Source organism: Apium graveolens, chromosome 11 (genome assembly GCF_009905375.1).
Source record: "Apium graveolens cultivar Ventura chromosome 11, ASM990537v1, whole genome shotgun sequence".
Classification (NCBI taxonomy): Eukaryota; Viridiplantae; Streptophyta; class Magnoliopsida; order Apiales; family Apiaceae; genus Apium; species Apium graveolens.
In genome coordinates this window covers 16,709,198-16,720,792 of record NC_133657.1, presented here as the reverse complement: position 1 = coordinate 16,720,792, position 11,595 = coordinate 16,709,198, and the positions used below count along the sequence as shown (strand labels likewise).

The 11,595-nt window shown below is 41.6% G+C and overlaps 1 non-coding gene across 1 annotated transcript; it reads right to left on the bottom strand.

Moving 5' to 3' along the window:
• Positions 1 to 3,052: 3,052 nt before the first annotated feature.
• On the bottom strand, positions 3,053 to 3,159 carry LOC141698789 (small nucleolar RNA R71). Its single transcript, XR_012565291.1, has one exon. It is a non-coding gene; the product is annotated as a small nucleolar RNA R71 (small nucleolar RNA).
• Positions 3,160 to 11,595: the final 8,436 nt, after the last annotated feature.

Sequence of the window (11,595 nt, the reverse complement as noted above, 5' to 3'; positions counted from 1 at the left end):
CAACATAACCTTCAAATCCCTTGTAATTGTGTCCTTTTCCTTCATCAAGTTAATCACTCTTTTGAATTATGTGGTTGAAAGTGTGTCCATTAAGTTACTGCCAAGTAGAGTAAAGGTACCATCCTAGTAATATATTCTGACTTCTGTGTAAGATACAGCCCAGACTTTAACTATTTCTTCAGCCAATTTTCGAAAGTAGTCATCATCTATAATGCACCAGTTTAATGGTAGAAAATCATTCTGATCAAAGCAATTCTAGATAGCCCTTTCTTTAACTTGTAGTTTCTTTGGTTTACTCCCAACAGTCTTGTAATGAGTTTTGATTGGTAGCTTAAATGAAGGTAGGTTTGATATTTTCTTCAGAGTGATTTGGCTAGAAGTGATTGGTATTTTGAGTAGGGTGTTTGTAGTTTGTTTATATAAAAGCTTAGGCTAAGATATCAAAGATAGTTGAATGTTTGAGCTTTTAGATTTAGTGGCTTGAGCAAGTTGGATTTGAATTTATTGGACATTTTTCTTTGATCCTGCACCATCTTCCTTCTTCTTCTTTCTTCTCTCATCACCCTTCTTCTTGTCTTCTCTCTTCTTGTCTTCAGTCTTGCTGCCAGTTGCATTTGAAGGTTGACTTGGTTTTGAGCCAGAAGGTTTTTTTATCATCTTTCTTCTGCTCATCATCATCCAAGTCACCACTAGTATTGATTTGAGTTTTGGGCAAATTGATTTCAGCATTTTTCAGATATCTCCCTAACAACTTGATCATGTCTTCATCTTCAATAGTCTTGTACTGCTTTGTCTTCAAGTCTGTCTCCAAAGTCATAATCAGCTTCTTTTTTCCATGACACATTGCTTAGAAATCTGGAAATATTTGTAATATTTGGTGGTTGGACAGATGTATACCACTTCCTTGATTGGATGTAAATATGTGATAAGTGGCATTTTATACCACTTAGAACATCTTAAAATGGCTTAAATTGGTGTCTTGAAATCAAGTATTTTGTGTATTTGATGCGTTTTTCTAGTGTTTATGCATTTCAGGGTATTAGTTGCATTTCGGAGGAGGAATCATCAAGAATAAGCCTTGGCATGTGTTCACCATTGAGAGAGGAAAAGAACGGGCAGATTACGGCGAAGAAACGGAGCAAACCTGGAATTTTTCCAGAAGGGTCCTGCGCGCCCGCGCAGCAATGCTGAGCGGCCGCGCAGCAGCCTTGCGCGCCCGCGCAGAAATGCTGAGCGGCCGCGCAGGGTCGGGGAAAAAGATAAATTATTTTAGACTTCTACTTTTGTTGGGCTTCCAACTTCTATGTAATCTGAGTTTTATGGGACTATTATATAAGTAGATTTGAGACGTTTTCATAGAGAAAAAGAAGGAGATTATGTTTTAGATTGTGTTTTGCGCAAGAAGCGAAGGAGATAAGGAAGAAGACCGATTTAGCACACTGCAACGAAGAGGAAGCATATTTTCTTGTGATTCTTGTTTCGTTGTAACGTTGGATGCTAGTTTTCTTGCTTTGACTTATTTACTCTTGTGACGTACTCTGTTTTAATATAATTAGTTTAGTTATTATTTTCTTGTGTTGTTTATCATGATTTCATATGAACCCATGATGGCGATAAGTTCTATTATGGGCTAATCGTGATCATGGGGTTGCGACGGATTTATTATGGAATTCTTTAGTTAATTGTTTAATACTTTAGTGTGTGATGATTGCATGATATCTAGTATTGGTTGTGCGTATTCGTCTTATGTGCGTCGCGAACATATAACATAGGGTGTTAATCTCTTGTGAAGCGACAGTGGATCTTGAGATTTGGAACTTGCCATGCTAGCATAGGTTCATGTACGTTGTGCATGATTAGTGGGTAACTCTAACAGTTTTATTTGCCCTATGTAATCAAAAGGAATAACTTGTGCTTAAATCGTTGTGTTGTCAATTTCTGTAGACATATAGGAACTCAACATAATTGATGACTATTCAACTTCTATCTTAATTGTGGATGCTTGGTAGAATGGTATTAGTACAATGAAAGTTGGCTTTTATCAGTTTCGTGTTATTCGATTAATATCATCACTGTCACATGCTAAAGGTAATAACAATGGCTATAGAAGGAAGTAATAATGAAGTTGTGATCTCATGAGTGTTTTATTATTGATAAATTGAAGTGTTAGTTAAGTGGTTAATTAAGTAGTTAATTATAGTTAATATTTAATCAACAATTTTAAGTGTTATTATCTTAACATTGAGAAGTAATCATACATTGGTGAGTGAGTTTAATTAGACAATAAATTAGTCTGAGTCTCTGAGGGAACGAATTAGAAAGTATTCTATATTACTTGCGAACGCGTATACTTGCGTGAATATTAGTGCGTGTTTTCGCCCTAACAAGTTTTTGGCGCCGCTGCCGGGGACTCGGCGTATTTGTTTAGTTTATGTACTTACCATCATTGGTCATTAGGACTCAGTGATTAGGACGTAGTAGTTAATTACTCTTTTCGGTTGTGTTTCAGGTACTTTAGCAAGCGTTTATGCAAACTCGTTCTCGTGCTCGCAAGAGGACCTTAGATACAGCTGAGGAGAAAGACGAAGTTCTTGATACTCCGGAGAAGTTAGATTTTGAGGATTCGGATTCAGGAACTGAGCAGAAAGAACCAGTAAACATGGGAGATCGTATTGTTCAAGCTGATCCAGCTCTTATGGATTTTTCTCGGCCTAAAATTGATGACATTCAGTCAAGCATCCTTCATCCGGCTATTCAAGCTAACACCTTTGAAATCAAGCCGGGCACTATTCAGATGGTGCAGAATTCTGTTTCTTTTGGAGGAGCGGCAACTGAAGACCCCAACATGCACATAAGGAATTTTGTCGAGATCTGCAACACTTTTAAGTATAATGGCGTGACTGATGAGGCTATCAAGTTGAGGCTTTTCCCATTCTCACTGAGGGATAAAGCTAAAGACTGGTTACATTCTGAACCAGCTGGGTCAATCACTACGTGGCAAGATCTTGCGCAAAAGTTTCTGGTGAAGTTTTATCCAATAGCAAAGACTGCTGCTATGAGGAGTGCTCTTACTCAATTTGCGCAGCAACCTACAGAATCTATGTGTGAGGCTTGGGAACGCTACAAGGAAATGTTGAGAAAATGTCCACATCGTGGAATGCCGGATTGGATGGTAATCACTGGTTTTTATAATGGTTTGGGGGCCCAATCTCGGCCCATGCTCGATGCAGCAGCTGGAGGTGCCTTATGGGCTAAAAGCTATACTGAGGCGTACAATCTTATCGAGACGATGGCTGCAAATGAGCATCAAAACCCAACTCAGAGGATGACGTCAGGCAAGGTAGCAGGTATTCTGGAAGTTGATGCAGCCACCGCTATTGCAGCCCAGCTCCAAGCGCTATCAATGAAGGTTGATTCTTTGGCTACGTATGGAGTTAATCAAATAGCTATGGTTTGTGAGCTTTGTGCAGGTTCTCATGCTACGGATCAGTGTTCTCTTGTCAACGAATCTGTTCAGTATGTGAATAATTATCAGCGACAACAGCAGCCTGTGCCAGCGACCTATCATCCTAACAACAGAAATCATCCAAATTTCAGCTGGGGAAATAATCGGAATGCTATTCAGCCACCATATCAGCAAGGAGTGAGTAAACAGTTTAACCCACCTGGATTCCAGCAACCACATCAGTATGCTACAAGGCAATCATATCCTCAACAGGGAAGTGCAGCTGCACCTACTAGTGCTGATTTTGAGGAACTTAAGCTGTTGTGCAAGAGTCAGGCGGTTTCTATCAAGACCTTGGAAAATCAAATCGGTCAATTAGCCAATGCAGTGCTCAATCGTCAACCTGGCACTCTTCCCAGTGACACGGAAGTACTAGGCAGGAAGGAAGCTAAAGAGCAAGTCAAGGCTATTACCTTAAGGTCTGGAAAAGTAGCTGATGCTGAAAAGGCAAAAGAAGTCGAAGCTGAAGTTAGAGATGAAGAATCTAAGCAAAAGGAGAAAGTGGCGGAACCAAAGAAGACTACTGTTAAACACACTCTGCCTGAGGCTAATACAGGGGAGAAACAGCTCTATCCTCCACCACCTTTTCCTAAGAGATTGCAGCAATAAAAGCTGGATAGACAGTTCGGGAAGTTTCTGGAGGTGTTCAAGAAACTTCACATCAATATACCTTTCGCTGAGGCGCTGGAACAAATGCCTAGTTATGCGAAGTTTATGAAGACTATTCTTTCAAGGAAGGTGAAACTGGATGACCTTGAAACCGTTGCTCTCACGGAAGAATGCAGCGCGGTTCTGCAACAAAAGTTACCACCAAAACTGAAAGATCCAGGAAGCTTCACCATTCCTTGCACCATTGGCAATCTAACTTTTGACAAGTGCCTTTGTGATTTGGGAGCAAGCATTAATCTGATGCCGTTGTCGATCTTTAAAAAGCTGGATCTGCCTGATCCAAAACCCACATACATGTCGCTACAATTGGCGGACCGTTCCATTACTTACCCAAGGGGCATAGTTGAAGATGTGCTCGTCAAGGTGGATAACCTCTTCTTTCCTACAGATTTTGTTATTCTGGATTTTGAGGATGATAAGAAGATTCCCATAATCTTGGGGAGGCCTTTCTTGGCTACTGGCCGTACCTTGATAGATGTGCAAAAAGGGGAACTTACTATGCGGGTCCAAGATCAGGATGTGACCTTCAACGTATTCAAGGCAATGAAATTCCCTACAGAAGATGAGGAGTGTTTAAAAGTGGATGTGATTGATTCCGCAGTTACTTCGGAACTCGATCACATGCTAATGTCTGATGCATTGGAAAAGGCCTTAGGGGGGGATTTTGACAGCGATGATGAAGATAGCAACGAGCAATTACAATATCTGAATGCTTCTCCATGGAAGCGAAAGCTCGACATACCATTTGAATCTCTTGGTACTTCTGACCTTAAGAATGCTGAAGGGAAGCTCAAACTATCAATAGAGGAAGCACCTACCTTGGAGCTCAAATCATTACCTGAACACTTGAGGTATGCTTTTTTAGGTGATTCATCTACGTTACCTGTTATTATTTCAGCTGACCTTTCAGGTAGTGAGGAAGACAAGCTCTTAAGGATTTTGAGAGAATTCAAATCGGCTATAGGATGGACCATAGCAGACATCAAGGGGATAAGTCCTTCATATTGTTTGCATAAAATTCTGTTAGAGGAAGGTAGTAAGCCAACTGTGGAACAGCAGCGAAGACTGAACCCGATCATGAAGGAGGTGGTGAAGAAAGAAATTCTGAAATGGCTAGATGCAGGCATCATTTATCCTATTTCTGACAGCTCGTGGGTGAGCCCCGTACAATGTGTACCTAAGAAAGGAGGTATCACTGTGGTCGCAAATGAAAAGAATGAGCTCATCCCTACTCGAACAGTTACAGGATGGAGAGTATGCATGGATTATAGAAAATTGAACAAAGCCACAAGGAAGGATCACTTCCCTCTCCCATTCATTGATCAAATGCTTGACAGATTGGCGGGACATGAGTATTTTTATCTTCTGGATGGTTATTCCGGGTATAATCAGATTTGTATTGCACCAGAGGATCAGGAAAAGACTACCTTCACTTGTCCATTTGGCACATTTGCTTTTCGTAGAGTTTTGTTTGGGTTATGTGGCGCCCCGGCCACCTTTCAGAGATGTATGATGGCTATATTCTCTGACAGGATTGGAAATAACGTTGAAGTGTTCATGGATGACTTCTCCGTCTTTGGACACTCATATGATGAATGTTTGAATAATCTGCGCGCCGTACTCAAAAGATGCGTGGAAACTAATTTGGTGCTTAATTGGGAGAAATGTCATTTTATGGTGCGTGAAGGCATTATCCTTGGGCATAAGGTCTCTAGCAAAGGTCTGGAGGTGGACAAGGCCAAGGTGGGAGTCATTGAAAATCTTCCCCCACCTAATTCGGTGAAAGGAATCCGTAGTTTTCTCGATCATGCGGGTTTTTATCGGCGATTCATCAAGGACTTTTCAAAGATATCTAAGCCGTTGTGCAATTTACTTGAGAAAGATGTGCCTTTCAAATTTGATGATGAATGTTTGGCAGCATTCGAGACTCTCAAGGAGAGTTTGATCACGGCACCAGTTATTACAGCACCAGATTGGACAGAACCGTTTGAGATGATGTGTGATGCGAGTGACTATGCGGTAGGTGCAGTTCTGGGATAGCGCAAGAAAAATCTCTTCCATGTGGTCTACTATGCGAGTAAGACTTTAAATGGGGCCCAATTGAACTACACCACTACTGAGAAGGAGCTTTTGGCTATAGTCTTTGGCTTTGAGAAATTTCGATCTTATCTGCTTGGTACGAAAGTGACAGTATTCACTGATCATGCAGCTATTCGCTATCTGGTTTCTAAGAAGGATTCGAAGCCGAGACTCATTCGTTGGGTGCTTTTACTTCAAGAATTTGAGTTAGAGATCAAAGATAGAAAAGGTACCGAGAATCAAGTAGCTGACCATCTCTCTAGGTTGGAGAATCCCGATTCTACTTCATAAGATAGGACGTTAATCAATGAATCTTTTCCGGATGATCAGTTGTTTGTAATTCAGGAGGAAGAACCATGGTTTGCAGATATTGTAAACTATCTTGTCAGCAATATAATGCCGCTTAATTTGACATCCGCTCAAAAGAAGAAGTTTCTGCATGAGGTGAAGTGGTATATGTGGGATGAACCATATTTGTTTAGACAGGGAGCTGATCAAATCATCAGGAGATGTATCTCGTTCTGTGAGACGGAGGGGATATTACGAGACTGCCATTCCACGGTTTATGGTGGACATTATGGAGGCGAGAAGACGGTAGCTCGTATTCTGCAAGCAGGTTTTTTCTGGCCTACTTTGTTCAAGGATGCTCATCAGTTTGTTTTAAGGTGTGATCGTTGCCAAAGAGTGGGAAATTTGTCAAAGAAGGATGAGATGCCATTAAATGTGATGCTTGAAGTCGAGGTCTTTGATGTATGGGGAATCGATTTCATTGGGCCTTTTATCTCGTCTTGCAATAATCAGTACATCTTGTTGGCAGTCGATTATGTCTCAAAATGGGTCGAAGTTAAAGCTTTACCGATAAATGATGCAAAGGCAGTGCTAAATTTTCTTAATAAGCAAATTTTCACAAGGTTTGGAACGCCTCGGGTAATCATAACTGATGAAGGATCGCATTTTTGCAACCGTAAGTTCACTTCTATGATGCAGCGTTATAATGTGAATCATCGAGTAGCTACTGCCTATCATCCGCAAATAAATGGTCAAGCGGAAGTGTCTAACAGAGAGATAAAGCGCATTCTAGAGAAGGTTGTTTGTCCGTCAAGGAAGGATTGGTCTTTAAAGCTCGATGAAGCTGTTTGGGCTTACAAAACAGCATACAAAACTCCACTTGGGATGTCACCGTTTCAGTTGGTGTACGGTAAGGGATGTCATCTACCGGCGGAGCTTGAGCATAAGGCCTACTGGGCATTGAAGAAATTGAACCTGGATTTAGATGCAGCTGGTAAGAAAAGAATGCTTCAGCTTAATGAACTTGATGAATTTCGGCTGCAAGCGTACGAGAATAACAAAATGTATAAGGAAAAGGTGAAGAGGTGGCACGATAGGAAGCTACATCCTAAGTTATTTGTGCCAGGGCAACAAGTTCTGTTATTCAACTCTCGGCTCCGACTTTTTCCTGGGAAGTTGAAATCAAGGTGGTCTGGACCTTTTATTGTCAAAACTGTGTTTCCACATGGAGCGGTGGAAATTTTTTAGAATGATTCAGACCAAGCATTCAAGGTTAACGGTCAGCGGTTGAAGCACTACTATGGGGATATGGCAAACCGAGAGGTGGTTAGTGCCATTTTGTTGACTACTTGAGAAAGGTACGGAACGTCAAGCTAATGACGAAAAAGAAGCGCTGCGTGGGAGGCAACCCATGAATTGTTGTTACAGGAATCCTTAGAAGTTAATAACCTATCCAAAAACACAAAAAAATCAGAAAACAGGGGCTGAAAAAAAAAATTCCAGAGACCCTCTGTGCGCCCGCGCAGCTATGCTGAGCGGCCGCGCAGCTTGCTGCGCGCCCGTGCAGAAATACTGAGCGGCCGCGCAGGGGTCGAGTTCCAGAAAATTTTTTGCAGTTCGAAAAAAAAAACAAAAACAAAAACACAAAAACCCATCACAGCCCATAAACCCACGAATTCTTTTCCCATTACCCCATGATTTTATCCCTCAACCCCACTCCTAATCTAATTTAACCTACTCCACACCCTATATATACATACACCTATCCTACATATCTCCCACAAACTTCCTACACTTAAACCCTCTCATAAACATCAAAAATCAGTTCTTACACACTTTTATTCACAAATCAATGGCACCCAAGAGAGCACGCACTATTGACAGCAGCAGCACAGTTCCTACTGCTGATTCATCAAGGGGTACTGCTACAAGGCCTCGGTTAACTGACAGAGCTGCGGAGGAGGAGTACACTAGGCTGTTGGGGAAGCCGATTCTGAAGGAGAGGGGGTTTTTACCATCAGGGAGGGATGGTGAGTTGTTGCCCATGATTGCAGAGAAGGGGTGGATAGCTTTTTGTGAGTCACCCGAAGCAGTACCGATGAGTGTTGTTCGCGAGTTCTACGCGAACGCGAAGGCTGAAAAGAATGGGTTTTCTGTAGTTCGTGGGCTGACGGTTGATTATCATCCTGCGGCGATTCGCCGTGTGATTGGACAGCGAGAAAGGAAGCCCGAGGAGGAGAACTGGAATGAAAAGACTGCTGAGGATTTTGACTTGGATTTGATTTGTGCGACTCTCTGTCGACCGGGCACAGTTTGGAACCGCAGTCCAGCCAATAATGAGTATCGTCACTTTCCGGCGATCACCATGAACAGGTATGCCCGTGCATGGAATGCATTTATATGTGCTAATATTTTGCCTTCTTCACATGCACACGAGGTCACAGTTGAGAGAGCACAGTTGTTGTGGGGAATTCTGAATGAGGAATACTATGTGGACCTTGGTGAGTTTATCTACCAAGGAATTCTGAAGTTTTTGAGGGGAGCAAAGCATATGAACATCCCTTATGCATCTACGGTTACGAAGCTATGCCGAGCAGTAGGAGTGAACTGGCCGGCTCATGAGCAGTTGCAGTTGCCAGCAGCTCCGATAGATTCTGGCACTCTGAATGGGATGCAGGAGTGGACCGGTGGTGAGCCTGAGGAGCATGGGCTGGGTTATCGTCTTCCAGGAGGAAGTCCAGCACGAGGTGCTACTATGGCTAGGCCAGGGCGTGGTGAGGCTGGTTCTTCGAGAGTTCAGGAGGGTGCTGGGATGGGTGATGCCCAGTATAGGAGGCTTTCACGGCGGATGGATGCCATGTATGAGACGCAGAGCAGGTTTGCTCAGGAGCTCACTCTTGCGTTAGGGACTGCTTTTCGAGGCCTTGGAGCTGATATCCAGTGGCCGGTTTTTGGTGAGGACTCTGCATACCCGCCGCCTGATACTCCACCCACTGAGGGTGATGATGATGATGACTCCGAGTAGGTATACCCTGTGTTCCTTTCTACTACCTTCACTGGGGACAGTGAAGATTTTAAGTTTGGGGGTGGTAGTTAAGGAATATTTTGTATGTGTCATATAGCTGCATATTCATGATAGTTAGTTCATATAGTTGCATAATTTTTGCCATATAGTTTTTTTATATAGCTTTATTTGTTTGTCATATCATATAGCTCATGCATATACCATGATCCCTTTTGCAATGATTTATCGACTGAATTGTGATATTGATGCGAGTGTAGTGATAGCATTAAAGTGTTATTAAGTTGTGTAGGTTGATATGCATGCTAGAAGCACTTGTATTTTCACTAAGTCTTAGAGAATGCTTAAGGGCTAGATTGTTGTTATGATCTGATTATTTTCGAGGATAATCTATTTATTATGCTTAGAATTTGATAATAGGTTCTTAGTGGTAAAGGCATGAAAAAGAAAAAAAATGGAGTAAAAATGGAATTTGTTGCTAGTTGTGGCTAGGCGTCAAATGGCTAGTAGCCGGCTCGCAAGTTATGCGAGTAGTCTAGGGTTGAGCAAGATGGAGTGAAACGCACTTGCTCAGAAAAGAAAAAAAAAAATTTTGCATAATTGATCAAGAGTGGGCTCTTTGGTATTCGAGTTATTAAGTTCTTAGGGGACTTTGTGCCTAGTGACCTAAGGCTTTTAGAGTCTGGGATCCGCTAACCTAACGCTCGTTACATGGATACCATTGTATAAGTCTTTTATGGACCTCACTCATTGCACGGTCAAATAAGCATTTGAGTTGTAAATAAAAAGCACGATTCCGTAGTAAGCTCCAGAGTTCTTGTAGTGTTGTATATCACTTTGTGCCTAGAATTTTTATTCTTTGTATAATCGTAGGATTGCCTTGAGGATAGTCTAGTCATAGTAATTGGTCTAGTTCCGAAGCATATCTGTTAAGCATTTGCACACACCACGTTTCTGGCTGTATGTCCGTTTGTATGAGTTTATTGATCTTTAGTGTCTAACTGCATTCGTTGAGACGTGATAATTTGGTTGGTTAATTGTAGTAAGGGGGATCGTTGCATTTTCATATAGATTGCATTCATGCATATTTTTATTTGTTTTGAGTCTGTGACGCTTGAGGACAAGCATCGATTTAAGTTTGGGGGTGTGATAAGTGGCATTTTATACCACTTAGAACGTCTTAAAATGGCTTAAATTGGTGTCTTGAAATCAAGTATTTTGTGTATTTGATGCGTTTTTCTAGTGTTTATGCATTTCAGGGTATTAGTTGCATTTCGGAGGAGGAATCATCAAGAATAAGCCTTGGCATGTGTTCACCATTGAGAGAGGAAAAGAACGGGCAGATTACGGCGAAGAAACGGAGCAAACCTGGAATTTTTCCAGAAGGGTCCTGCGCGCCCGCGCAGCAATGCTGAGCGGCCGCGCAGCAGCCTTGCGCGCCCGCGCAGAAATGCTGAGCGGCCGCGCAGGGTCGGGGAAAAGGATAAATTATTTTAGACTTCTACTTTTGTTTGGCTTCCAACTTCTATGTAATCTGAGTTTTATGGGACTATTATATAAGTAGATTTGAGACGTTTTCATAGAGAAAAAGAAGGAGATTATGTTTTAGATTGTGTTTTGCGCAAGAAGCGAAGGAGATAAGGAAGAAGACCGATTTAGCACACTGCAACGAAGAGGAAGCATATTTTCTTGTGATTCTTGTTTTGTTGTAACGTTGGATGCTAGTTTTCTTGCTTTGACTTATTTACTCTTGTGACGTACTCTGTTTTAATATAATTAGTTTAGTTATTATTTTCTTGTGTTGTTTATCATGATTTCATATGAACCCATGATGGCGATAAGTTCTATTATGGGCTAATCGTGATCATGGGGTTGCAACGGATTTATTATGGAATTCTTTAGTTAATTGTTTAATACTTTAGTGTGTGATGATTGCATGATATCTAGTATTGGTTGTGCGTATTCGTCTTATGTGCGTCGCGAATATATAAGATAGGGTGTTAATCTCTTGTGAAGCGACAGTGGATCTTGA